This window comes from Coptis chinensis, chromosome 5, assembly GCF_015680905.1.
Source record: "Coptis chinensis isolate HL-2020 chromosome 5, ASM1568090v1, whole genome shotgun sequence".
In the NCBI taxonomy this organism is placed as follows: domain Eukaryota; kingdom Viridiplantae; phylum Streptophyta; class Magnoliopsida; order Ranunculales; family Ranunculaceae; genus Coptis; species Coptis chinensis.
This window is the reverse complement of record NC_141460.1, coordinates 44,317,193-44,344,577: the sequence shown is the minus strand read 5'-3', so window position 1 is coordinate 44,344,577 and position 27,385 is coordinate 44,317,193. Positions and strand designations below refer to the sequence as shown.

The window sequence follows — 27,385 nt, the reverse complement described above, 5'->3', positions numbered from 1 at the left end:
ACACGTACTTAATAGCAAATTTGCATAAAGTAAACTATTCACTAATGATGAGAGTAATATTGTATGGTAAAAACAGTAAATTAAAGATGCTAACTGATAAAAGCCCAAAACTGTAGTTTTAACCCCTTAACAATAATAGTTTTAGACCAATTATGCGAGTAAAAAATAAGAGTTAATGCTGATTACGTGCTTTTATGTATTTTAGGCATCGGAGTCGATTATGTGCAGAAATGTGTCACTTTTGCGAGATAAAGGAGCAAGGGTTGGTTGCTAAGAAGTTCTGTGATTAAAGGCCAAGATTCAAGGAGAAAAAGCCTTTTTAATGCCCGGTCAAAGCAGAAAAGTTAAAGTCAACGTGGGCAGAAACAGTGCACAAAAGTTAGCAGAACTTCCGACAACTGTATCTTTGGACGTAGACCTTGGAATTGGGCTTACATTATAGCAAATCGATCGTCTTGGAAATAGCTTTCCAATGGTCCAAACCTTGACACAATCAGAGGAGCAAAAGTGGATGAAAAGTCTATTGAAATCAAATCTAGCTGAAAAGGGCTCTGTGTACTAAAGAAATTGGGTTTTGGGCTCGATTTTTTGACCCAAAACATGGCTCCAGGGCCATGCACGAAATTGGGGATCTCTTTCTTTTCTTGAAGGGAGGAAAGAGGAGACTCATTAGCTAGACCTAGATTACAAAATAAATTAGCTTAGACTCCATTAATTAGTTTTATTACCTTGTTTTTAATTCAGTTTTGAATAAGTATTGTTATTTATTCATTAGATTAATACAGTTAGTTAGTTATTCATAAATCTAGTTTCATTTCCATTAAATCGTTTTAGTCAAATTCATAGATTTAGTTATAATCATTACTAGTTTCAATTCAATCATGCATGATTTGATTTCCATTTTAATTAAGATAAGTAAATTTATAATCTTTATATCATGTCTTGTTTTAACTCATATAGAAATGATAGTTTTATGAATCAAGGCTAAGCCTCCATTAGATGGGTTTGAGGAAGCCTTGATGAACACTTGATTGTGTAGTGTTGAAATAGTTGTAAGATTCTATTCCACTCTAGAAGGTAGTTGATTCGCCATGAGAATGGGTTGAACTTCCTCACATACTAGTCATTATTTGGTAGAGATTGCCATGAATTATTAGGGATTAGAACGACCAATTCTTATCGTAAGAATGGAAGAATTGGATTACAACAATCTATCCTAGTTTATTAACTTGAATTCTTTATCTAGATTCGAACCTTAGTATTTGAATTGCCATAATAGTATAATTTTCATCATTACTCTCATTAACTTTGATAGACTGATAATCGTAGTTAATGCTAATTCTAAAGAACTAGGAGTGGAACGAATTCTCTACTCTAAATATATATAACGATAGCGAGAGTAGAAAAACTTTGATAACATTAAGCAAGAAAATAGTTCTAGTTTTACTTACGTTTGAGTATCGTTACTTATTCGTAGGTAAAACTATAGTTTTCTATTTTATCAAATGGCGTCGCTGCCATCTTAGTTCCTTTTAGAATTGTTTTCGTTAGTATTGTTAGTCTTCCCAAAGTCCTATTAAACCCACCCACCCTTGTTTGATTCTAACAGTGATTGTCTGGTTCAGAAACTAAAAAAAAATTCAAAGAACAAGCCTGAGCGCGCCACGCGCCCATACAAGGCTAACTTCGAGCGCCCCCCGCGCTTAAGTGCCTGGAACTCGAATTGAACTTGAGCACGACCCACGCCCTACCTAGGCTAATTCTGAGCGCCCCCGCACTGAAGCGCCTGGAACTCAAGTTGGTCTTAAGTGCGACCCGCGCCCTACCTAGGCTAATTCTGAGCGCGACCCGCGCCCTCTTTTGGAAAAGCCCGATTTTCACTGGTCAGTTCAAACTTCCATTACTTCATGTTATTATGTGTTTCTAACTTGTTACACATACTGAGCTCGTGTATACATAAGCGAAGCAAGGAGGCATTCAGGTACTTCTTTCTTCCATTCCTCGCATCTCCTGTTAGAGGTTTATACTAGCATATCAGGATTGTTTTGAGTGTTGTCGTGTTTAGTTAAGATTGGTCTTAGCCTTGCATGAGATTAAGGTCAGGTAAAAGAAAAACACCTAACGTAATCAACCGGCAACGTCAACAAACACGCCTTTCTAGTATACCACTCACTACACCTCTAGCTAATATACCACACACTCTACTTGAAATAATGGCTAAAGAAAGAGAGTCTCCTCTCTCTGACTTTTACAAAGCCTTGAACGATAGCCCAAAATCTTGCATCGTTATTGCAGACCTAGTGGGGGATTTCCGAATCCCCCCAAATATATTTAATTTGTTACCCATTTTTTTTTTTTTTGGTAGGTAAGCGGGGTTTTTTAATTAAGAGGTCCCCTACCCCTTCCTCATTGAGGAAAAAAAGAATTTGAAATTATTACAATCTTAAATACTCTTTCCCACTAGCATCTTCAAACACAATTTTCTTTATATCTTCAGAAAAATAGCTAGGGGTGAGTTCAATGAAATAAATATAAGGAATATTAGCAGCTAGATTATCCGCTACCCTATTACACTCTCTGAACACATGTATTATAGAGAAATAGTCTAAATTACTAGTTCTCTTCCTGATATCTTCTAGAATCTTATTTATTCTCCATGGTTGTTGCTCCTTCCTTTTTAGGAAACTGATCACATTTGTAGAGTCTGTCTGAGCTTTCACTTTCCTTATGTTGTGTCTCTGAGCGAGTTCTAACCCTTGTTGTAGCCCTTCAAGTTCGATGTATGCTATTGTATCAAATTTTGACTTGCCTTTTTTTTGCCGCCATGACTGCTTCCTTGCTCATCTCGAACAAATGCCCAACCACCTTCTATCCCCTGTAGCGTCCCATCAGTATTTAAATTCATGATACCCAATCCCGCTCTTTCCCACATCGTCTTCTTCCTATTTACTTGAACTGGTTCCACAAAAAGATTCCATCTCTCCATGAAATCATCTCTCTCCAGCCCTTCATTCAGCTTGCTCCTGATCGATCTTAACTTTTTTTTCACCTCTGTTCTTATTTTGTTGATGATACATCTGCTCCAGGTAGGTTGTTTCGTGTTTGAAAATCCTACTATTCCTTTCCCGCCAAATCCAATACAAAAACGCGTTCATGGTCAGCTTCAATGCATCTTGTCTTATTCCTTTCCTGCTGCTTTTTGTAATATCCATTGTAATTCAACCTTTGCCACTTGTGTTTCTCTGTCTTACATAGCCTGCCAACCTCATTAGAGCAACCCATATATTCAGTGAGTAAGAACACTCAAAAAAGATGTGAGTTACCGTCTCAATCTCTCTCCAACAGAGCACACAAACATCAGCGTTTATCACCCCCCATTGCTTCATCTTATCTCGCATTTTCAGGCCATCATTAAAAAACATCCAGCCTATAAATGAAAGCCGAGGTATTTTATTTGCAGACCACACTAAACCACTCCATGCTGTTGGTTGCCTGATGCTTCTCATAGCTTTGTACGTTCCCTTAATCAAGTACTCTCCACTCTGTGCAACAGTGATAAACGTTAAAATGACTAGTTTACCTACGAAATGAACGATGAACTCAAAACGTAAGTAAACTAAAACTTTTTACGTGTCTATATTTATCAAAGTTTCTACTCTCAATTCTATCGAAATAGAGTGGAGTAACAAATTCGTTCCACTCCTAGTTCTCTAGCATGGAATGCTTTCTAGTCTAATTAATCGGTCTTAAGTCTAATGAGAGCTTTACGAAGGGTGTTATACTACGATACAATATGAAATTGATTATGTTGAATTTAAACTACTTAATGCTATGGAAATATGATTGTTTTGAATCTAGATAAAGGATTAGAGGGGAATTGAATCCACCTCGAATCCAACTTAATAACCTAGCATAGATTCTTGTATCTCGATTCTCACGTTCTTACGGCAAGAATTTCGAGTTCTAATCCCTAGTGTTCATGGCATTTCTACCAAATACTAACTAGCATGTGAGGTCGTCCACCCATTCTCATGGCGAATCACGACCTTCTAGAGTGGAATAGATTCTACAATGCTTCTACACTATACCACTAAGTTTTCATCAACCCCTCTAATGGAGGTTTTAGCCTTGAGTCATCAACCCATCATTTCCCATTGAATTATAACTACACATCATATTAAAATTCTAACTTAACTAACTTAACTAATTTAACTAACAATGTTTCAATCTACTTAAACTACGAAATGATAATCAACAAGAATTAAAATTAGATCTATAAATTGAAATAACAAAAATCGAAATTGATAATAATAACTATTTTATTTATCTAATCAATCAAGAACAATGATTCAAAGACTTAATCTAAAACAAGAATTGAAAATGGAACTTAAACTTAATTACTCTACTGAAAACTAGATCTAGAATTATATATATTTTTTAGGTCTAACTAGCTACCATTAACAAAGAGTTAAGCTTTGGTTTTTATACTTTAAGATCCAAAAATCGTGCATGGGCTTGGAGCCATGTTTTGGGCCAGAGAATCAGGCCCAAAACCCAATTCTTTCAGTCCAAAAAGGCCTCTTCAATTGCAGTTGGCTTCAACAAACTTTTCGTCCCCTTTTGCTCCTCTGATTGGATCAAGGCTTAGACCATTGGAAAGCTCTTTCCGAGCTGGTCGTTTTGACATAAGGTAGGCCCCATTCCGAGGTCTGAGTCCAAAGATACGGCCTTTGGAAGTTCTGCTGACTTGTGTGCTGTTTCTGCCCGCGTCGACTTTTCAGCTTTTGACCGGGCTTTAGAAAGGCTTTGTCTTCTTGAATCTTGGCCTTTAATCACGGAACTCCTTAGTAACCGACCTTTGCTCCTTTATCTCGCTAAAGTGGCACATTTCTGCACATAATGGACTTTGAAACCTGAAATGCATAAAAACACGTAATCAGTGTTAACTCTTAATTATTACTCACATAATTGGTATAAAAGTATGACTATTACAGGGTTAAAACTACAGTTTTGGGCTCTTATCAAACAGCCCATACTACCTCATCATCTCCACCTTCTATCATTACTTCCTCCTCCATTTGTTGTGCTATCTCGCTGATGTGATGTCTTATATGCTGTGGTACTGCCCACCTCCCATTCTCAATAAGCCTCCATTTGGCAACGAATACACGTCTTGCAATGCACCTGGCATCCTTAAAAAGGGTAGGCCAATGAAATCCACATTGAAGAACTTTAGCGGCTATTTTCATTCCACTAAAATGGCCACCACACTCTTTGTCATGGCAGAACGATAGAACTTCATTATATTCCCACTGGGGAATATAATGACGAATAATCTGATCCGTACAATACTTAAAAAGATATGGCTCATCCCAGTAGTATAAATTAACTCTGGCCAAGAACTTCTTACGTTCATTTCTTGACCAATTATAAGGCATAACATCAGCCGCTAAATAATTTACAATGTCAGCATACCATGGTGCTGAAAAAATCTCATCAGGAAAAGAGTCCAGTATGGACTCAGAATCACTCTGATCGTCGTTTGTGAGTCTAGATAAGTGGTCGGCAACTACGTTTTCGACCCTCTTTTTTGTCCTTTATTTCTAATGTGAACTCTTGCGGGAGAAGATCCATCGATTAATCTCTGCTAGCATCCTTCTTTGCAAGAAGGTACTTAAGGGCTGCATGGTCCGTGTAAAGTAAAGTTTTAGAACCAACCAAATAAGGACGAAACTTATCTAAAGCATAAATGACAGCTAAGAATTCTTTTTAGGTAGTTGAATAATTCCATTGAGCATCGTTTAAGGTTTTACTAGCATAATAAATAACAGTGGACTTATTATCTAGTTTTTGTCCCAAGACTGCACCAACTGCATAGTCACTAGCATCACACATGAGTTCGAAAGGTTTAGACCAATCGGGAGGCTGTATAATTGGTGAAGAGGTTAGGGCGGCTTTTAAAGTTTCAAAAGCCTGTGTACAGTGAAAATTAAAATCAAAGATTGCATCTTTCAAAAGCAGATTAGTTAAAGGCCTAGCTATTTTCGAGAAGTCTTTAATAAACCGCCTATAAAAACCTGCATGGCCTAGAAAGGCTCTAATATCACGGACAGTCCGTGGTTTAGGTAGGGTCGCTATCTTATCTAGTTTGGCCTTATCTACTTCGATGCCATCACTAGATACGATGTGACCAAGTACTATGCCCTTTTTCACCATGAAATGACACTTTTCCCAGTTTAAAACGAGGCTCTTTTCTTCACACCGTGTCAAAACCTTAGACAGGTTAGACAAACAGTCTGTGAAGGAGTCTCCATAGATAGAAAAATCATCCATGAAAACTTCCATAAAGCGCTTTACCATGTCACTAAATATATGAAGCATACACCGCTAGAAGGTACCAGGAGCATTACAAAGGCCAAAAGGCATTCGTTTATAGGCATACGTTCCAAAGGACATGTGAAGGTAGTCTTTTCTTGGTCATCAATATCAATAATAATATGAAAAAAAGCCCGAGTAGCCATCCGAAAAACAATAAAAAGCATGACCAGCTAGGGCGCTCGAGCATTTGATCTATAAAAGGTAAAGGAAAGTGATCCTTTCGTGTCATAGCATTTAAACGTCAGAATCAATACGAGATCCTCCATTTCATAGGATCTTGTGTGACAACATAGTCACCCTTCCCGTTACGTACCATGGTAACTCCCGATTTCTTAGGAACTACATGAATGGGGCTTACCCATTCGCTATCGAGATTGGGTATATGATACCCGCCATCGAGTAATCATAAGACTTCTTCCCTAACCACCTCTTTCATGGCAGGGTTCAAGCGACGCTGAGGTTCGCGAGAAGTCTTCGCGTTATCCTCCAAATGGATACGATGAGTGCAAACATTAGGGTAAATTCCCTTAATGTCGGCTAGGGACCAACCAATCGCCGACCGATGTTCCCTAATCACCCGGATTAAACGTGTCTCTTCATTCTTAGATAACATAGAAGATATAATTACCAGATGATTACCATCCGGATCAAGTTGAATATATTTTAACTCCGGGGGAAGAGGTTTAAGCACTGGGGTGGAAGGAAAATCAATAGATGTTTCGTCAGGGTCCTCATTTTGCATAATGAATACTTGCTTAGGTAGCAAGTCTTCATACTCAATATATGGAGCAATCGAAGGGTCTACAATTGGTGTGGACTCAAGGATGGTGTTGACTTCCTCTAAGTAGGAGTCATTTACAAAATCTGAAATTCCAAAAGAAAGGAATTTGTACATATTGTTTTCGGGAAACGTGTTGTTAAAATAATCTTGAGCTAAGCTCTCGATCAAGCTAACCTCCCCATCTATAGACGAATCTGGTAACTGTTTCATCATTTTAAAAACATTTACCTCAACTATAAGATGACCAAAAGATAAGGACATCTTACCATCGCGGCAATTTATAAGTGCGTTGGCAGTTGCCAAGAAGGGGATAACATTTAGCGACTTCTGTATCGAGGATAACAAAATCAGCAGGATAGTAAAAATCCTAAACCTTAACAAGCACGTTTTCCACTACACCCTTAGGATACTTAATTGACCTGTCCGCTAATTGCAACGTTATTTTTGTAGGTTGCATTTCCTATAGACCTATTTGTTTATACAAGTAATACGGGAGTAAGTTAACACTTGCCCCTAGGTCTAATAAGGCGGTCGTCGTGTGGGAATCTCCTAAGGTGCATTTTACAGTAGGACGACCAGGGTCCTTGTACTTAACAATTCCATTATTTTCGGATAAAGTTGGGAACCGCTCGGTTAGAAAGCGCTTTAGGTATGTTGGTCTTACGCCTAGTAGTGCACAACTCTTTAAGAAACTTAGCGTGGTTAGGTAGCTTTTAATAGCTTCGAGAAAAGGAAGGTTTATCGTTAGATTCTTGAAAACGCGTTCTAATCTCCTCAAAGTTTGTATCCCCGTTAGCATGGCTAACTTCGAGGGAATGGTGGTTTTAAACTCTATATTTAGCGTATGGCTCGACTTGATGTGTAACCTTGGCTTTCTGTTTCTTTGTTTGTTGTTTAACTGGTACCTCTACAGTGGTAGGCTCTTCAGTTTCTACTTCGGTATCTAGTTCGATATCCGGTGTAGGGAGTACTGATGGGGTAACTATAGGCATAGTTACTTTGTTATCAACCACTCTTCCAGAGCGGAGAGTGGTGATGGCATTAAGGTCACCTACGATTGTAGTTTCCGTACTAGTATTACCGTTTACTTCAAAGGCTGTGTTTGCTGTTTTAGGGTTTGGTATCGCTTGTCCTGGAAACACGCCTTTTGGTTGGGCTTTCTCTTGGGCTAACTGTTGTATGCCCTGATTTATGGATTGTAAGATTTGTTGGTTTGATTGGGTCATTGATTGGAAAAGTTGTTGGGTAACTTGTATAAAGGCGTCTATACGATCCGGATATGATAGTGTAGTAGTCACAGGTGGTGCGACTGGAACTATCTCACGTTGATTATTTATGGGTGGGTTGTGATAGTTACAATTATTAACCGGAACGATACCTCTATTGGTATTATAACTATTATAATTACCCTGACCTTGTGCTAAACCTTGTCGGGTTTAAGCTTTGGTTGTTATAATTATTATAATTTCCCGACTTTGTCCCCTCCCTTGCCTAGGTGGAACTTGATTATAGTTGTTTGCTTGCCTAACATTTTGGTTATTAAACCCTGGAGGTGAAACTTGTTGATTGTTTCACCAACTAAAGTTGGGATGTTATCTCCATGGGGCATTAGGAATAGGATAGCTATTAATGGAGCAAACATTGTCTTGCTCTAATTGTTGTTGTTCATAGGCGAGAGGACAATAGGATTCAGGGTGCTCAGGACTCAAACAGACATTACATGGGTTGGAGTTGACATTCATGACGGGGATAGGCTTTTGTTGCATAGAAATAGCCTCAACCTTTTTAGTTAGAGATTCGATTAAATTTTTAAGTTCTAGATCGGGTTTCATCTCAAACATACCGTGACCTTAATCATTGAAGAAGAACTAACGAGGCGGGGATATCATCACTACCCCCAATTGTTATTATGTTTAGTTTGATCTTCTAAAAATTTGTAAGCCTCCTCGGGGCTCCTTTACTTAGGAAACTACCCCATTCATTATGTCAAGGACTTCTTTATGGTGATGTTGAAGTCCTTTGAAAAGGCACCGAACTAACGCGTGTCTTTTGCTAGGTTATGGTGTGGACACTCTATAAGCAGATCGGTGAACGATTCCAAGCCTCGAAAATGATTCATGAGGATTTTGTCGGAAAAATGAATCTTGGAAAGCATCTCATCCGTCTTTAGGGGTGGGTAAAATGTTCTATAAACAAATTGAACAAGTTTAGCCCACGAGTCCACAGAGAGTTAACCAAGGCCGCCTTTTATCGGCTAAGGTGAAGGGAAATACCCTCGGTTTTAATCTGTTCCATACCAACCGTAGGATGATGGAATGTTGTAAGGACTTGTTCAATCCTACGCGTGTGTTGATAAGGTTTTTCATGGTCTAAACCATGGAAAACGGGTAACAAATTAAATATGTTTGGGGAATTCAAAATCCTCCACTGGGTCTGCTAGAACGATGCAAGATTTAGGGCTATCGCTCAAGGCTTTGTAAAAATTGGAGAAAGGAGTCTCTCTTTCTTCAGCCATTATGTCAGGTATGGTTGGTGGAATAGTAGCTAGAGGTGTAGTGATTGGTATACTCGATAGATTTGTTTGTTGACGCTGACGGTTAATTACGTTCGGTGTTTTTCTCCGACCAGACCTTAATCTCATGCAAGTCTAAGTCTAAACACGACAACACTCCAAACAATCTTGATATTTTAGTATAAACCTCTAACTGGAGATGCGAGGTATGGAAGAAAGGAATACCTGATAGCGTCCTTGGTTCGCTTATGAATAGCGTCTTGTTTACGCGTGTTCAGTGTAAATAACAAGTTAGAACACTGAAAAACTTAAAAAATCGAAGTTCAAAACAAACCTGTAGAAATCCGGAAAATTTAGCTTAGGGCGCGGGTGCGCTCACTTAGGGCGTGGTCGTGCTCCGTGTAACTTGAAGTTCCAGTGTTTTAGGGCGGGTCGCGCTCAAGATGGGGCGGTCACGCTCAAGGTTCTAGGCTTTTGGGCGCAGGTGCGCTCGGTTAGGGCGTGGTCGCGCTCCGTGTATATTTTTGCGGAACTTTTCAACGCTGAAACGGACAACCACAGTATGAATCAAACAAGGGTGGGTGGGTTTAATGGGACTTAAAAATGACTAATTATACTATGAAAACAATGCTAAAGTGAAACTAAGATGGCAGCGGCGCCATTTGATAAACGTTAAAATGACTAGTTTACCTATGAAATGAACGATGAACTCAAAACGTAAGTAAACTAAAACTTTTTACGTGTCTATATTTATCAAAGCTTCTACTCTCAATTCTATCGAAATAGAGTGGAGTAACAAATTCGTTCCACTCCTAGTTCTCTAGCATGGAATGTTTTCTAGTCTAATTAATCGGTCTTAAGTCTAATGAGAGCTTTACGAAGGGTGTTATACTACGATACAATATGAAATTGATTATGTTGAATTTAAACTACTTAATGCTATGGAAATATGATTGTTTTTGAATCTAGATAAAGGATTAGAGGGGAATTGAATCCACCTCGAATCCAACTTAATAACCTAGCATAGATTCTTGTATCTCGATTCTCACGTTCTTACGGCAAGAATTTCGAGTTCTAATTCCTAGTGTTCATGGCATATCTACCAAATACTAATTAGCATGTGAGGTCGTCCACCCATTCTCATGGCGAATCACGACCTTCTAGAGTGGAATAGATTCTACAATGCTTCTATACTGTACCACTAAGTTTTCATCAAAGCTTCATCAACCCCTCTAATGGAGGTTTTAGCCTTGAGTCATCAACCCATCATTTCCCATTGAATTATAACTTAACTAACTTAACTAATTTAACTAACAATGTTTCAATCTACTTAAACTACGAAATGATAATCAACAAGAATTAATATTAGATCTATAAAATTGAAATGACAAAAATCAAAATTGATAAAAATAACTATTTTATTTATCTAATCAATCAAGAACAATGATTCAAAGACTTAATCTAAAACAAGAATTGAAAATGGAACTTAAACTTAATTACACTACTGAAAACTAGATCTAGAATTATATATATTTTTTAGGTCTAACTAGCTACCATTAACAAAGAGTTAAGCTTTGGTTTTTATACTTTCAGATCCAAAAATCGTGCATGGGCTTGGAGCCATGTTTTGGGCCAGAGAATCAGGCCCAAAACCCAATTCTTTCAGTCCAAAAAGGCCTCTTCAGCTGCAGTTGGCTTAAATAGACCTTTCGTCTACTTCTGCTCCTCTGATTGGATCAAGGCTTAGACCATTGGAAATCTCTTTCCGATCCGGTCGTTTTGACATAAGGTATGCCCCATTCCGAGGTCTGAGTCCAAAGATACGGCCTTTGGAAGTTCTGCTGACTTGTGTGCTGTTTCTGCCCGCGTCGACTTTTCAGCTTTTGATCGGGCTTTAGAAATGCTTTGTCTTCTTGAATCTTGGCCTTTAATCACGGAACTCCTTAGTAACCGACCTTTGCTCCTTTATCTCGCTAAAGTGGCACATTTAATAAATGGACTTTGAAACCCGAAATGCATAAAACACGTGTCGGTGTTAACTTTTAATTATTACTCACATAATTGGTCTAAAATGATGATATTCTGGGGTTAAAACTACAGTTTTGGGCTCTTATCAAACAGCCCATACTACCTCATCATCTCCACCTTCTATCATTACTTCCTCCTCCATTTGTTGCACTATCTCGCTGATGTGATGTCTTATATGCTGTGGTACTGCCCACCTCCCATTCTCAATAAGCCTCGCAGAATCTGCTACACAATATTACAAGTGGTATCATATCTAAGTGCTTGAGGGAACTTATCTTTCAATACTCCTGCTGGATGCCATGGTTCATGCCACATCTTTGTTCTTTCCCCATCTCCAATCCGATATAGCGTGAAGTTGGCTGCTTCAGTTCTTAGCTTGAGAATATTTCTCCAACTATTGGAGCAATCAGTTGGTATTTTCATGTGCCAGAAAATCCTTATTCCTTATGTTATTCTTCTTCACCCATTCCACCCATAAAGTCTTATTTTCACTCACTATTTGCCATACATGCTTGAGTATTGCCGCCTTGTTTGCAATTTTGAGGTTTCGAATCCCGAGTCCTCCCTCTTCATAGGGGTAGCACATATCATCCCAGCTGATTAGGGCATGAGTTGTTTGCAGGTCTGGCCCTTTCCAGAGAAAGTTCTTGCATACCCTATTAATGTCTTCAATGATCTTCATCAGCAGCATGAAATATGCAATCCAATATATGCTTAGGTTATTGAGTACTGCTTTAACAAGTTGTAGCCTTCTTGCATAAGACAGTGATTTCCCCTTCCAGCTTTGTATTCTTTTCTCCACCTTCGTATACAAAGGCAGGCAATCTGTTGATCTCAAACTTGTAGTAATAAGAGGTAACCCTAAGTATAAGTCACTGGAAAATAATCCACTGGGAATTGTAAAGCATTCTGAATTTCATTGCATTGAGTATGTCCCAGTCCTGCAAAGAACACTTGACTTTTGTTCACATTCACTTCTAGACCCGAGCATTGCTTGAATTTTATCAGGTTTTGCTTTAAGCACCTAGTTGTCTCCTTTTCTCCATGCATAAATGCCAGTAAGTCATCTGCAAATGAGAGGTGAGTAATAACAGGATCATGGCATTTATAATGTAGTTTGTAGCTGCCCTCCTCTACACTTTTCATCATAATTTCAGTAAACAAGTCCATGACTAGCACAAACAGATATGGTGACATAGGGTCACCTTGCCTTATACCTCTAGTACTTTTGAAATGCTCGTATGGTGAGCCATTCAACATTATAGAGTAACTTGTTGTCTTCATACACTCCTTTACCCACTCAATGAAGATGCCTGGGACCCCAATCCTCTCTAGTGCAAACAAAACAGCTTCCCATCTTACACAGTCATATGCCTTTCTTAGATCAATCTTCGCCATGCATCTTGGAGGTCCAGTGTCTCTATGGTAGTTATGAACCAGTTCATGAGACAGTAGAATATTATCATGGATGCTCCTTCCAGTGATAAATGCAGATTGGTTATAATGGATAACCCTTGGCATGAATGCCTTCATTCTACTAGTAATAATCTTCGTAATGCACTTATAAACCACAGAACAACATCCTATAGGCCTGTAATCACTAAGGGATGAAGGACTTTGAGTTTTAGGTACTAAAGTAATACATGTAGTATTTACCTCAGAGAGCATCCTGCCAGATCTGAAGAAGTTTTGTATAGCTTTAGTGAAGTCATCCCCCACTATTCTCCAACATGACTTAAAGAACAAGGAATTAAACCCATCTATGCCCGGTGCTTTATCATTATCAATATCAGTCAAAGCTTCAATGATCTCATCTCTAGTCACATGCCCTTCCATCTGTTCCTGCTCACTCTGCGTCAGCCTCTCTGCAGGGTGTGTATTTGCAAAATCAGCAAAGCTAACTTCTGGCAAATCAGTAGGACTGAAAAGCAGCTTATAATACTGAACACACTCCTCCCCTATGTCACTTAAATCTTCTATGACATTACCACTTCTATCTTTCAAACAAGTGATTCAATTTGTGCTTCTTCTAGCCTTGATAGACTTAAAGAAATATTCTGTATTATTATCTCCCAAAACAATGTCTTGATCTCTTGACTTTTGCTTTTGCATTGACACTTCTGAGATTGCAGCTTTCACATACTCTCCAATTGCTCCCCTCTCCTCAAGCCCTAGCTCTCTGTTTGTAGGGTCCATTTGCAGCTCAGTCTGAACCCTATCCATCACCTTCTTAGTATCATCAGCCCTTGTTTTCACATTGCCCACTCGTTCTTTGTTCCACCCAATCAGCTCAACTTTGACTTGTTTCAACCTTCTCATAAAAGTGTACATCTGGTTTCCTACTGCCTCCATAGCCCAAGCCTTTTGTACAATTTCCTTGAACCCCTCCTACTCTACCCAAAAATTGAACAATCTGAATGTTTTCTTCTTTTGGTTTCTTTGAGTGCATGGGTATACTACCCGTTTTTCATGGGTTAGACCATGAAAAACCTTATAAGCACATGCGTAGGATTGAACAAGTCCTTACTACATTCCACCATCCTATGGTTGGGGCTGAACAAATTAAACTGAGGGTGTTTCTTTTCACCTTAGCCGATAAGGCGGCGTCTTGGTTAATTGCCGAAGCGCCTAATTCTGTGGCCTTATGGGCCAAACTTGTTCAACTATTTACGGAACATTTTTACCCACCACTGAACACAGATGAAATGCTTTCCAAGATTCATTTCTTTCGACAGAATCCTCATGAATCATTTTCAGAGGCTTGGAATCGTTTCACCGACCTTCTTATAGAGTGTCCACACCATAACCTCGTGAAAGACAAGTTAGTTCGTGCCTTTTTCAAGGGACTTTTACACCACCATAAAGAAGTCCTTGACATAATGAATGGGGTTAGTTTCCTCATTAAAAGAGCCTCAGAGGCTAATAAATTTTTAGAAGATCAAACAAAGCGTAATAATAACTGGGGGGGGGGGGGGGTAGTGACGACGATATCTCCCGTTTCGCTAGTTCTTCTACAACAGTTAAGGCCGCCGATATGTTTGAGATTAAACCCGATCTTGAACTAAAAACATTAATCGAATCTCTCACTAAAAAGGTAGAGGCTATTTCTATTCAACAAAAGTCTATCCCCGTCATGAATGTCAACTCCAACCCATGTAATTTCTGTTTGAGCCCTGAGCATCCCGACTCCTATTGTCCTCTCGCTTATGAACAACAAACATCAAAACAAGATAATGTTTGGTCCATTAATAGCGAACCTAATGCACCTTGGCGACAAAACCCCAACTACGGTTGGCGAAATAATTAACAAGTTACACCTCCAAAGTTTAATAACCAAAATGTTAGGCAAGCAAACAACTACAATCAAGCTCCACCACGACAAGGACAAGGTCAGGGTAATTATAATAATTATAACAATAATAATTATAATGCTAATAGAGGTATCGTTCTGGTAAATAATAACTATCACAACCCACCCATTAATAATCAACGTGACATAGTTCCTGTCACACAACCTATAGCTAACACTCCTCCATAACCGGATCGTTTCGATGCCTTTATGCAAACCCAACAACAGATTTTACAAGCCATCCAACTTTTCTTACAGCAGTTACACAAGAGAAAGTACAATCCAAAGGTGTTTTTCCAGGACAAGCGATACCTAATCCTAAAACAACAAACACAGCTTTTGAGGTAAACGGTAATACTAGTATGAAAAATGCAAACGTAGGTGAGCTAAATGCCATCACCACTCTCCGTTCTGGCAGAGGGGTTGATAACAACGTAACTATGCCTATAGTTACCCCACCAGTAGTCCCTACACTAGATATTGAACTAGATACCGAAATAGAAACTGAAGATCCTACCCCAGTAGAGGTACCAGTTAAATCATAACCTAAGAAACAGAAAGCCAAGGTTAGACATCTTGTTGATCCATACGCGAAATATAGAGAGAAACCACCGTTTCCCCAGAGATTAGCAATGTTAAACAAGGATACAAACTTTGACGAAATTAGGGAGGCTTTTAAAATCTAACAATAAACCTACCTTTTCTCGAAGCGATTAAAAAAGTTACCTCACCATGCTAAGTTTCTCAAAGAGTTGTGCACTACTAGGCGTAAGATAAATATTCCTAAAGACGCCTTTTTAACTGAATAGTTTCAAACTTTATTAGAACAAAATGGAATCGTTAAGTACAAGGACCCTGGTCGTCCTACTGTACAATGCACTTTAGGAGATTCCCACAAGACGACCGTTTTATTAGACCTGGGGGCATGTGTTAACTTACTCCTATATTATCTATACAAACAAATAGGTCTATAGGAGATGCAACCTACTAAAATGACGTTGCAATTAGCAGATCGGTTTATTAAGTATCCTAAGGGGGTGGTGGAAAATGTTCTTGTTAAGGTTCATGATTTCTACTATCTTGCTGATATTGTTATCCTCGATAGAGAAGTCGCTAATGACTCTGTTCTGATCATTTTAGGGCATCCTTTCTTGGCTACTACCAACGCGCTCATAAACTGCCGCGATGGTTCGATGTCCATGTCTTTTGGCCATCTTTCTGTTGAAGTAAATGTTTTTAAAACGATGAAACAGTTCCCATATATGACTATCGATGGTGAAGTTAGCATGATCGAGAGTTTAACTCAAGATTATTTCAAAACCATGTTTCTGGATGATCAGATGCACAAATTCCTTTCCTTTGGAAGTTCCAACTTCGACGAGAACTCCCTGGAAGTGGAGGAAAATTTCCTTCATCTCTTTTGCAACTCTTCCTTGCCACCTCGTGAGTCCCACCCTGCCAACATCCATTCATCCCTTGACGCAATGACGGAAGATGAATTTTTCACCCTCTATCCCAGTGATTTTTTTGACCCACCTATTGAAGAATGTCTTGCATATCTCAAGGCTTCTGATGATCTAGACTTGAGAGCTCTAGCCGAGCCCCATTCATCCACCTCACATCATCATGCCACTCATTCATCTTCCCTCACCAAATTTCCCCACTTTCCACCTTTTCAAAGGAACCTTGAGTTTGCACTTGACCCTCTTGCTTCTTCTGTGCTTAATGATTTTCTAAATCCTCATAATACGGAAATAATTCCCAAGAAAAAGGCACTTGACACCTTCATTTTCAGAATTGAGACAGTTCCTACCTACAACATGAATGAGTTTTGTGCTAAACCCACATTCCCATTTTTTCCATTCTTTCCTTCTAAACCTTATACATATCCAACATATCTTCCACAAACATCCATTTTCTCACGATCATTCACTTAGACACCCTCTCGTTCAAAGATGAAGAAGAAAGTGCATGCTTTGTTACGTTCTAGATCTATCAAACTTCGCTTTCATTTCACTAAGTTGCATAGTAGAAAATGTTTGGTGCATTCCATTATGTTTGGGTGTCCACATTCCATTTGGGTTGTTGATATATGGTAAAAAGTTCATTCATATATATATATATTTTTTAATATAGTCTTGAGTATCTAACTATAAAAGACTTATTTTGTTGTTTGGTGTACTTACTTTCACTTCTATATATTGGTAAGTGCACCATTCAGGTAACCGGGCCCTCCCTATGGAGTGTGTGGTTGTAAGTACGGATCCTAAGTCCACGTTTAACATAATTCACGTTTTCCACTCTTGCATGTTTTCTCGGTTTTTGAGTCATGTTCCTCTATGGTGTGAATTATGTCTTTATGGCTTTTCGTTTTTCTTATATTAAATCTAATTCATAAAAAGAATAAAATATTAAAACCATAAATAGTAATCTAGGAAGTCTTGGGAATCTGACTTTAAAAGACCCACGTTTAAAACAAATTTTCTCAACTCTGTTGTCTAAAATTTGTTTGGGGGTGAGGTGTCGGTCTTTCCATCCGTGATTTCTCAACTTTCCATTTTGTTTCTTATGCTGTTTAATCGTATTTTTATTCGGGTTGACATTATCTATGAATTTAGATTTCATTCGTTTGAATAACTTACGTCACGTACGTACTTCGAGACATTTTCCATCTTCTTATATGTCACCCACGGTTAGAATAGAGTGTTTTATGGATCATTAGATTGGAAATTCTCTCTTGATCGTTTCCATATCTCATTCAAAAAAATCAGACCGGTAACGAATCGACAATTTTAGTTTGAAGTTGCGCGAAAAAATCGAAAAATTTCGGAAATCGAATTGGGCTTGGCCCCAAATCTCGCACGCACGCGCCACGCACGTGTGTCCCTTTCCTCAAATCAAAAACAGATCGCGAGTTTTGTTTCCACTTCCGCCATTAACGATTTTAAACCCTAGAAAATAAAAAAAATACAAAAAGAAAAACCTAAATACCACCACGCCAAAAGTTTAACCCACTCCAAAACTCCTCCACAACATCCCCACCACCATTTCCAACTTTTTGCACCACCAAAACATAACAAAATCCAAACAAGTTTGATCCGCCACCGCCACCACCACGCCACCTCCAAATTTTTTGAGTTAGGTTGATTCATACATTGTCTCAAGCCCACAAATCGACTCCAAACTTCAATGGCTCAAAAACAACGAATTTTGCCAGAACAAGCTTTTACTGCCGACCACTTCGCGCCGTTTTACAGTGATGAGATGATTCGTAGGGATTGGACGAAGTTGTGGTATTCAACAGATGACTTTTAACACAACAATTTGGTCAAAAAATTCTATAAGACGAGGGAGTTGGATGATAATAAAATTTTTGTGAAGGTGAATAAAATAAGGAGAGAAGTTGATAGAAATTTGTTGGCTCGTATTTTCGGCATGGAGGAAGGACGCAATCTAGTAGCCACATTGCAGGAATCCCAAATTGGTGGGATCAAGCCTTTAATGAATGAGACAGTTTTGGAGGGAAACTATAATACGAGTTTGCATTGTGTTCGCCAGTCGTCTCTGCGAACCAACCAGCTGGCTGTAGCTCAGTGGATTGGTAGGAATGTCATTGGCAAGGAGAAAGTCAGTGACATCAGTATGAATTGTCTTCACGTTCTATGGATACTCCAGGAGAGGAAGTATGAATTCTGTATCCTCGAGTTTTTGATAAATATGATTAGAGAAGTTGGGAAAAGTATTGCACCTTTCCCTGTATTGATCACTAAGATCATGATGAATTTTAGAGCTGTTCCTAAACTGAGCGTACTATGATTAAGTTGCATACAAATGCCATATCTTATACAGACTATATTCAGAAGGTTTGGAGGTTGCCTGGAGAGTGGGTAGTGGAAGAGACTGAGTCGGATGATGAGGAGGACATGACATGTTTTGATGCCGATGCTTTGGAGAGGTGTACTTCTGATGCAGAACGCATGTCAGTGCTTCATCGTGGCATGCGTTCTCTTAATACAATTTGTGAAGATCTCCGGACTCGGTAGACTACCATACATCATAACTACGAGACTCGTGCCCAGTGCGAGGATGAGCGTTGGGAAGAGATGAAGGCAGAGATGGAAGCAAAATCGCAATTTCCGAGAAGAAATGCTTGAACGCTTCCCACCCCACGGGGGTTCTTCTTATGAGGAGGCATCTGTAAGGCACGAGCGTCGTCGCCGAAGGACGAATGGCTCGGGCCTATCTTCTACTCATGTTCCATCTTCAACCAGTAGCGCGTGGTTTAGGGAATTTATTGATTGATGTTGTTTTTATTGTTTTTATTAGTTCGGATGTTAATTTTGAATTTAGTAGTTAAATTTGTATTCGGTAGTTAATTGTATTTGAATTTGAATTTGAATTTAATGTGGTTATTTTCAAATTATGCGTTGATTTTTGTGTTAATCCCACCTTCCCGAATTGTTTGGGGGTGCTATTATTTCTTTTAGCATGGTTTTTATATGATCCACAATTTTAGAAGTAATTTTGCAATGATTGTTGGAAATGTTGCCGATATTGGCATGCCTATGATTAGATATTGTGGTAGGATAAAATTTCAATGAGTTAGGAAGTTACTATTCTAAATTCAATCTAAAAAATATTAGGTTTGTTAAACCTAATATCTTTTAGGTTTTGGCAATATTTTGTTTCCGGCAACTGCCTTAAACCTTTTTGGCAACTTGTCAATTCGTTTTAGAAACTAAAACCCTATATAAATTTCCTTCATTCTACACTCACAACCCACACTACATCTAACTTTCATCTCTCACCTTTCACTCCCAATTTTTCCACTTTTATTCTTAACTTCAGCACTCCAGCTATACGGAGCGTGCCCTGCGCCTGAACAACTTGTTACTCCATTCAGACCTGAGCACACCTTGCGCCCTCACTAGACCAAATCCGAGCGCGACCCGCGCTCAAAACACTGGAACTTACCCAAGGCATGAGCGAACCCTGCGCCCATCCCAAGCAAAAAGTGAGCGCGCCCTGCGCCTAAATGCCTGGAACTCGAACATAGCCAGAGCGCACCCCACGCCTATACAAGGCATAGTTTGAGCGCCCCCTGCGCTCTGGCATCCGTAGGCATGAAAAATTCCGATTTTTTTGTGGGTTGTTCTAGGATCGTTTACAGCTATTCTAGAGAGTAGTTTTCTGATAACATCTCCTACAGTCATACTGGAGCAATCTTTCGAAGACTTGTTGGGAAGCGAGACTTATGGAGATTGGTTCCGCGACAGGATCTTGCAGTTAGGATGGCCTCATCTACTGGTAAGTGATGACGACTCGTATTCACCTCAGCTTACTACATTTTTCTATAATAATATTACTTTCTATTGTAACCATGATGGAGAACAAAAAATTTCCGCTGGTTATGTGTTTTATGGACACATTGCTGATAAACATTTAGGAAGAATGTTTGCCGCTGGCTCTTGGATTTTTGAGTCACCGCGCTGGCTTAAGAACAAAGGAAGCAATAGAAGTTTTGAACAAGTTAGCACAGCTCAATGGAAAGAAATTACCGAAGAACATAGCTATCTCAGTTCCTTTTGTTGAACCAAACACTACTACTAAGAGCATATGGTCTACAAAGTGGGCCGCAAAGAGAATGATCACACTTATGCTTGTTAGTTTTGGAGTAGGATTTGTTTATTACTGATTTTAGTTGAATGTTGAACTCTTGGACTTCAACTTATACTTTACAGTTACACTAAATGCTCTAATGGAAATTCCAGCAATTTTTGTTGGCAGTGTTCTCTTAAGCTTCATGCACCGTCGTTTGCTTTTTTCTTCATCAGCTTTTCTCGCTGGAGTTTCATGCACTTTCTACATCTTCTTCTCTAGAAAGGACAATGAAAGGGTGAATGAGCATAATGGATCAAAAGGAAGTTGGCTTCAATTATCAGCATAAGCGGTGGGATTCATGGTAGCATCAACAACATTTGACGTGCTATATGTTTAATGTGTCGAGTTGTTCCCAACAAATGTTCGTAACTTTGCAGTGTCCTTGTTGAGGCAAGCATTGATGTTGGGAGCTTCAATTGCCTATCGATCTTCTAGTCGTACTTGGGCGCTTGAGCTCATCAGTTTCATTCCTTATATTTGGGGTTTTCGCAAATTCTTAACTCTATGAAACATTAGAACAACAAGAGGAAGAGGAGGAAAAGCTAAGGGCAGGTCTTGATAATTGTTTGGAACTGCTTGGTAAGCAATAATGATTATCTTTTGTAAGTTTGTGCTAGTCTTAAGATGTCGCTGCATGTATCAATCCTCTAATTGGTTAAGAGATCTATTGAACAGAACCTTTGTACAAAAAAAAAAAAAAAAACTTTTTTTGCCACACAGGCTTTGCTCATGTAACAAAGAGAGAGCGATGTTCCGGCCCCTACAAATGTGGCCTAATAAAAGCCCAATTCAATACAAACCCATACTCAGAGCCCACGCTCAGAACCAGCCTACTTACCTACCTACAATAAAGCTCATGCTCAGAGCCCAAAAAGCCCACGCTCAGAGCCCATACTCAGAGCTTATCTATAATAAAGTCCATGCTCAGAGCCTAAAAAGTCTACGCTCAGAGCTTATCTACAATAAAGCCCATGCTTAAAGCCCAAAAAACCCACGCTCAGAGCCCATACTCAGAGCTTATCTACAATAAAGTCCATGCTCAAAGCCCAAAAGCCAAACTCATAGCTTATCTACAATAAAGCCCATGCCGAGCCCAAAACCCTCGAGCTTATCTAGCTTATCTACAATAAAGCCCATGCTCAGAGCCCAAAAATCCCTCGCTCAGAGCTTATCTACAATAAAGCCCATGCTCAGAGCCCAAAAAACCCACACTCAGAGCCCATGCTCAGACTCAATTTTTAGCCTACCTACGCACATAACGCAAAGTCATTTCAATTAAACACGTGTCTTGAACATTTGCGAGGAAGTTGTTTGACCAAATCAATCAACTTCCACAACTTCGTCCACAACTTTCACAACTTCGTCCACATTCAAGATTCACTTCCATCAACATCAGATCGTGTGACGGTTCTCCAGCAAGTTTTTCAACTTCATCCCACGATTGGAATATTGGAGAACAAGGAAGTAACTATCACCAATCCGACATATAAAATCTAACATTGGTCATTCTCCAGAACAACACAATCGAGAGTTGATCCCAAAGCAATACAACATTTGGGTACGTAGGTAACTTCAAAGTGAAGTCCAGTCTCAACTCTCACCAACAACCATCCCCTTCTCAATCTCTTCTGAAAAGATCACTTCCGACCCAACTGGTGTGTTTTGGCAAAACTTGCTAAAACAGGAATAATTCGTGAATTATTCGGTGATTCAAAAAAATAGTACGGTCAAATATTCGGTCAAAAATTTGTAATACAACAATTATGTGGTGTTTAATTAATACGCATTTTAAACGTTTGGTTGCAAAAATTCAAAAGTAAAAAATTCATGATATTATGTTAGTAAATATTAATAATAATTGTCATTCTTTACAACATAATAAACATATCTAAACAATTTAGCTACAAAAATATTGAAACCAATTGAATGGTCCACATAGGTACATTCATTTATTTGTTTTTGGATTGAAATTAACGTTCAAATTTCAAAATACACACACACACTATGACATGACAATTTCAATATTGCCCAAAAAGTATAAAAGAAAACCTTTGGATTAATTTATCACTAAAAATGTAAGAGTGAGGGACTTAAAGTAAGAGTGAGGACATAAAATACATAAAAAATAACAAAAACGCAATCGAATTTTCATTTTTTTTTCTTACAAAAAAAAAATTAGGACAAGCGTGCAACAAGTTGCACCGCAAGTCATTTCTAAATAGCAAATCCTATCCTTATAAAAACAAACTCGTTAGAACCAACTGTCATAACGTTACTGTTCATAACTTTCTGAAGTCTCTTGAGAAGCTCAACAGACTGTTGTTCCGTTTGAGGTTAAATCAGATCCTGAGCTTAAAACTCTAATTGAATCCCTCACAAAAAAGGTAGAGGCCATTTCTGTACAACAAAAGCCTATCCCCGTAATGAATGTAAATTCAAATCCATGTAGTTTCTGTTGGAGTCCTGAGCATCCCGACTCCCACTGTCCTATAGCCTATGAACATTCTTGTTCCATTAATAGTGAACCTAACGCCCCTTGGAGACAAAATCCCAACTTCGGTTGGAGAAATAGCCAACAAGTCACACCTACAGGGTACAATGATCAATATGTTAGGCCAACACACAGTTATAACCAAGCTCCACCACAACAAGGACAGGATCAGGGTAATTATAATAATTATAACAACCAATCGCAACCTCGACAAGGTCAAGCACAAGGTTAATGTAGTTATAATAATTATAATGCTAATAGAGGTATCGTTCCGGTAAATAATAACTATCACAATCCGCCCATAAATAATCAACGAGATAGTTCGATCCACACCACCGCGTGACTCTTGCACACAACCGGATCGTCTTGACACCTTCATACAAGTGAGCCAACAACTTTTCCAAACCATGGCTCAATCTAACCAACACATTCTACAATCCGTTAATAATTTAAACTAACAGTTAGCCTAAGAGAAATCCCGGCCAAAAGGCGTTTTCGAACCAAGCGATACCCACCCAACCCGAACAAACCACACCTTTGAGGTAAACGGTAATACTAGTACGGAAACTACAACCGTAGGTGAGTTAAATGCCATCACCACTCTTCGTTACGGAAGAGTGGTTGATAACAAAGTAACTATGCCTATAGTTACCCCATCGATACTCTACACCGATATCGAACTAGATACGAAATAGAAACTCAAAGAACCTACCACCGTAGAGGTACCGGTTAAACCACATCCTAAGAAACGTAAAAGCCAAGGTTACACATCAAGTCGAGCCATACGCTAAATGTAGAAGCCCGAAACCACCGTTCCCTCGAGAAATTAGCCATGGTAACCGGGGATACTAACTTTGAGGAGATTAGGAACGTTTTCAAAAATTTAACGATAAACCTTCCTTTTCTCGAAGCTATAAAAAAGCTACCAGACCACGCTAAGTTTCTTAAAGAGTTGTTCACTACTAGGCGTAAGACCAACATACCTAAAGATGCCTTTCTAACTGAACAGTTCCCAACTTTATCCGAAAATAATGGAATTGTTAAGTACAAGGACCACGGTCGATCCATCTTGTCAATGCACCTTAGGAGATTCTCACACGACGACGGCTTACTAGACACGGGGGCTAGTGTTAACTTACTCCCATTTTATTTGTATAAACAAATAGGTCTAGAGGAGATGCAACCTACTAAAATGACATTGCAATTAGTCGATCGGTCTATTAAGTATCCTAAGGGTGTGGTTGAAAACGTCTTTGGTTAAAGTCCAAAATTTTACTACCCAAAATTACTTAGTTATCCTCGACCGCGAAGTCACTAACGACTCTGTACCTATCATTTTAGGGCGTCCCTTCTTGGCTACTGCCAACGCGCTCATAAACTGCCGCGATGGTTCGATGTCCTTGTCCTTTGGCCATCTTTCTGTTGAGGTAAATGTTTTCAAAATGAGGACACAATATCCCAATTCATCTACAAATGGAGAGGTTAGCATGATCGAGAGCTTAGCTCAAGATTACTTCAAAAACATGTTTCCGGAGAAACAGATTAACAAATTCCTTTCCTTTGGAAATTCCGACTTTAACAATGACTCCCTGGTAGTAGACGTAATCGAAGAAGAATTCCTGCAACTCTTTTGCACCGCTTCTTTACCACTTCGCGAGTCCCCCTTTGCCAACAACCATTCATCCCTTGATGCTATGACGGAAGATGAATTTTTCAATCTCTATCCCAGTGATCCTTTTGACCTACCTATTGAGGAATGTCTTGCATATATCAAGATTTCTGATGATATGGACTTGAGAGCTCTAGCTGAGAATCATTCACCTTCCATCACTAATATTCCCCACCCTCCACCTTTTCAAATGAACCTCGAGTTTGCACTCGATCCTTTAGTTTCTCCTGTGCTTCATGATTTTTTAAATCCACCTAGTAAACAAATACTTGCCAAGGATAAACCACTTGACACCTTCATTTTCAGACTTGAGACAGTCCTTAACTACACCATGAATGAGTTTTGTGCTAAACCCACATCCTCATTTTTTCCATGCTTTCTCTCTAAAACTTATCCCAATCCACCATATTTTCCACAACCATTCACTTTTCCACACTTATTCACTAGGACACCCTCTCGTTCAAAGATGAAACATAAGGTGCATGCTCGGTTATGTTATAGGTCTATCCGACTTAGCTTTCATTCCACTAGGTCAGTGGTCGTAGGAAATCTTGGTGCTTGATTGTGTTTGGATATGTTTTCTGTGATATTTATTTATGGAACGATCCACAACTATTTCCGTTGTTGATATATGATAAACTGCATATTCATACATATGTTTAGATAAGTCTAGGGAATATGACTTTAAAAGACCCAAGTTTTAAATTACAATACCAACTTTCGGAGTATAGGCCAAACAAAATTTGCAAACTTAAAAAGAGTTTCCAATTTTGTTTGGGGGTGGCGTATTTTGGTATCCATTTCAAATCATGTTGCCACCCTAAGCCCTGTCATGTTTACTCGAAGTAGAGTTTGTGTTAGTTAGTACGCGATACCCGGTTTAATTGTGCTTCATATTATCATATCATCTTTATAATATTTCTGTTACAGTGTAATGCCCAATTTTTGCCACGTTTCTATGGTAAATTCTTTCCTTATCTCTTTACACTTTGAGGACAAAGCGTTCGATTGTTTGGGGGTGGGATAGAAACATTTGCAAAAATTAGACACTTTTAGAATGTAAATTACGCACTTTTATTTATAAAATGTTAAAAATTATAAAAATTAGTTAGTTACATAATTTAATTGTGCTATTGAAGTGTTTCATGAACCCCCTTCTCCCAAATTGTTTGGGGGTGGTATAGAAACACGATGTAAATGTTAAGCAGATATTAGATTGTATATTACGTATTATTTGTCTTAAAAATAATAAAAATAAAAATAAAAAGTTTATATTATACACTTAGGAATATTGGTATTGTTTCTTTCTCTATGCTCTTAATAATCTAGAGGTCTCAATGTAGCTTTTTGCATTAGAATAGTTTTTTAGAAACTTAGGTTAATATGTAGGTAATAATCGTTGCATCTATCTATAAATATATTACATGAGTATCTATGATTGTTTGGCAATAAAGTTTAAAATCTAGGCTAGAGTACTTATTCTACAAATCCTGTGAGAATATAGCCTAAAGCCTTATATGAGTGAAACATTTGAGAAATGACACAAGGGAGAAGTATATTCCGAATAGAGAAATCACACGTCCACTTGCTTGACCACTATACCATGTCCTAAGAGAGAATTTAGGCCCTTTTTGGATCGATATAGCTAGAAATTCCGACCTAAGTATATTTTCTGCTAGTCGCCTCACTGAGCCTTTTAATTGCCCTTTCATAAACCACAAATCCTTTACCCTGTTACAAAATAAAACAAAATAAAAAAAAAAAATCAACCTACCCAATTTAGATAAGTCTGAGAATAGAATAAGGAAGAAAGAAGAAGAGAAAAACCTGTGTAAACAAAAATTAGTTAATTGCTTCAGAAAATAAAGAAAAGAAGTTTCCATCCAAAGAAAAGAAAAATATAAATATAAATAAAATAAAAACTCCAAAAAAATAGAATAAAAGGAGTCAAAAGCCAAAGAAAAAGAAAAAAAATATGGCTAAGGATGGAAACAAAGTGTAGAAGCAAAAGTAAATAACAAGGTTTTCTCTAGTTACATAATATGAAGACTCTATTATCTCAGACTTGTCCCTTTTGAATATCCATTTCCTTCCTTCTTAAACCATCTCCTAATCCCCGCAACACCTAATAAAGACCTCTAACTCAATTAGGAATAGGTTAGTGGGATAGTAAGTGGCAGATGTGTTTGATCAACTTTGGCTTCCTTGTGTGTCATTGAGATTGTAAGGTAAAGTATGCCCACTGCACACTGGAGTAGCAAAACTTGAGTGGAAAAATTAGAGTGATTTTTGTCTTGACTTTTATATGAGAACCTACTTAAGGACGCTATTCTAAAGTTTCAGAAACGGACCTGTTACTGCATTTCATAGCATTACTCATTGTATATATGTTTATTCATAGATGATTGATTATTATGCATATATTAGCTTAGGTTTCGACTTGATTACTCTATATGCATTGCTAGTGAGAGGTATAGTTAATTTAGAGCATGAATAAGGAAACAATAGTTTTATTT

General features: G+C 38.5%; 1 pseudogene; it reads left to right on the top strand.

The window, feature by feature from the left end:
* The first annotated feature begins 18,765 nt into the window (after positions 1-18,765).
* LOC147497611 (organic cation/carnitine transporter 1 pseudogene) lies at positions 18,766-21,209 on the top strand (annotated as a pseudogene).
* Positions 21,210-27,385: the final 6,176 nt, after the last annotated feature.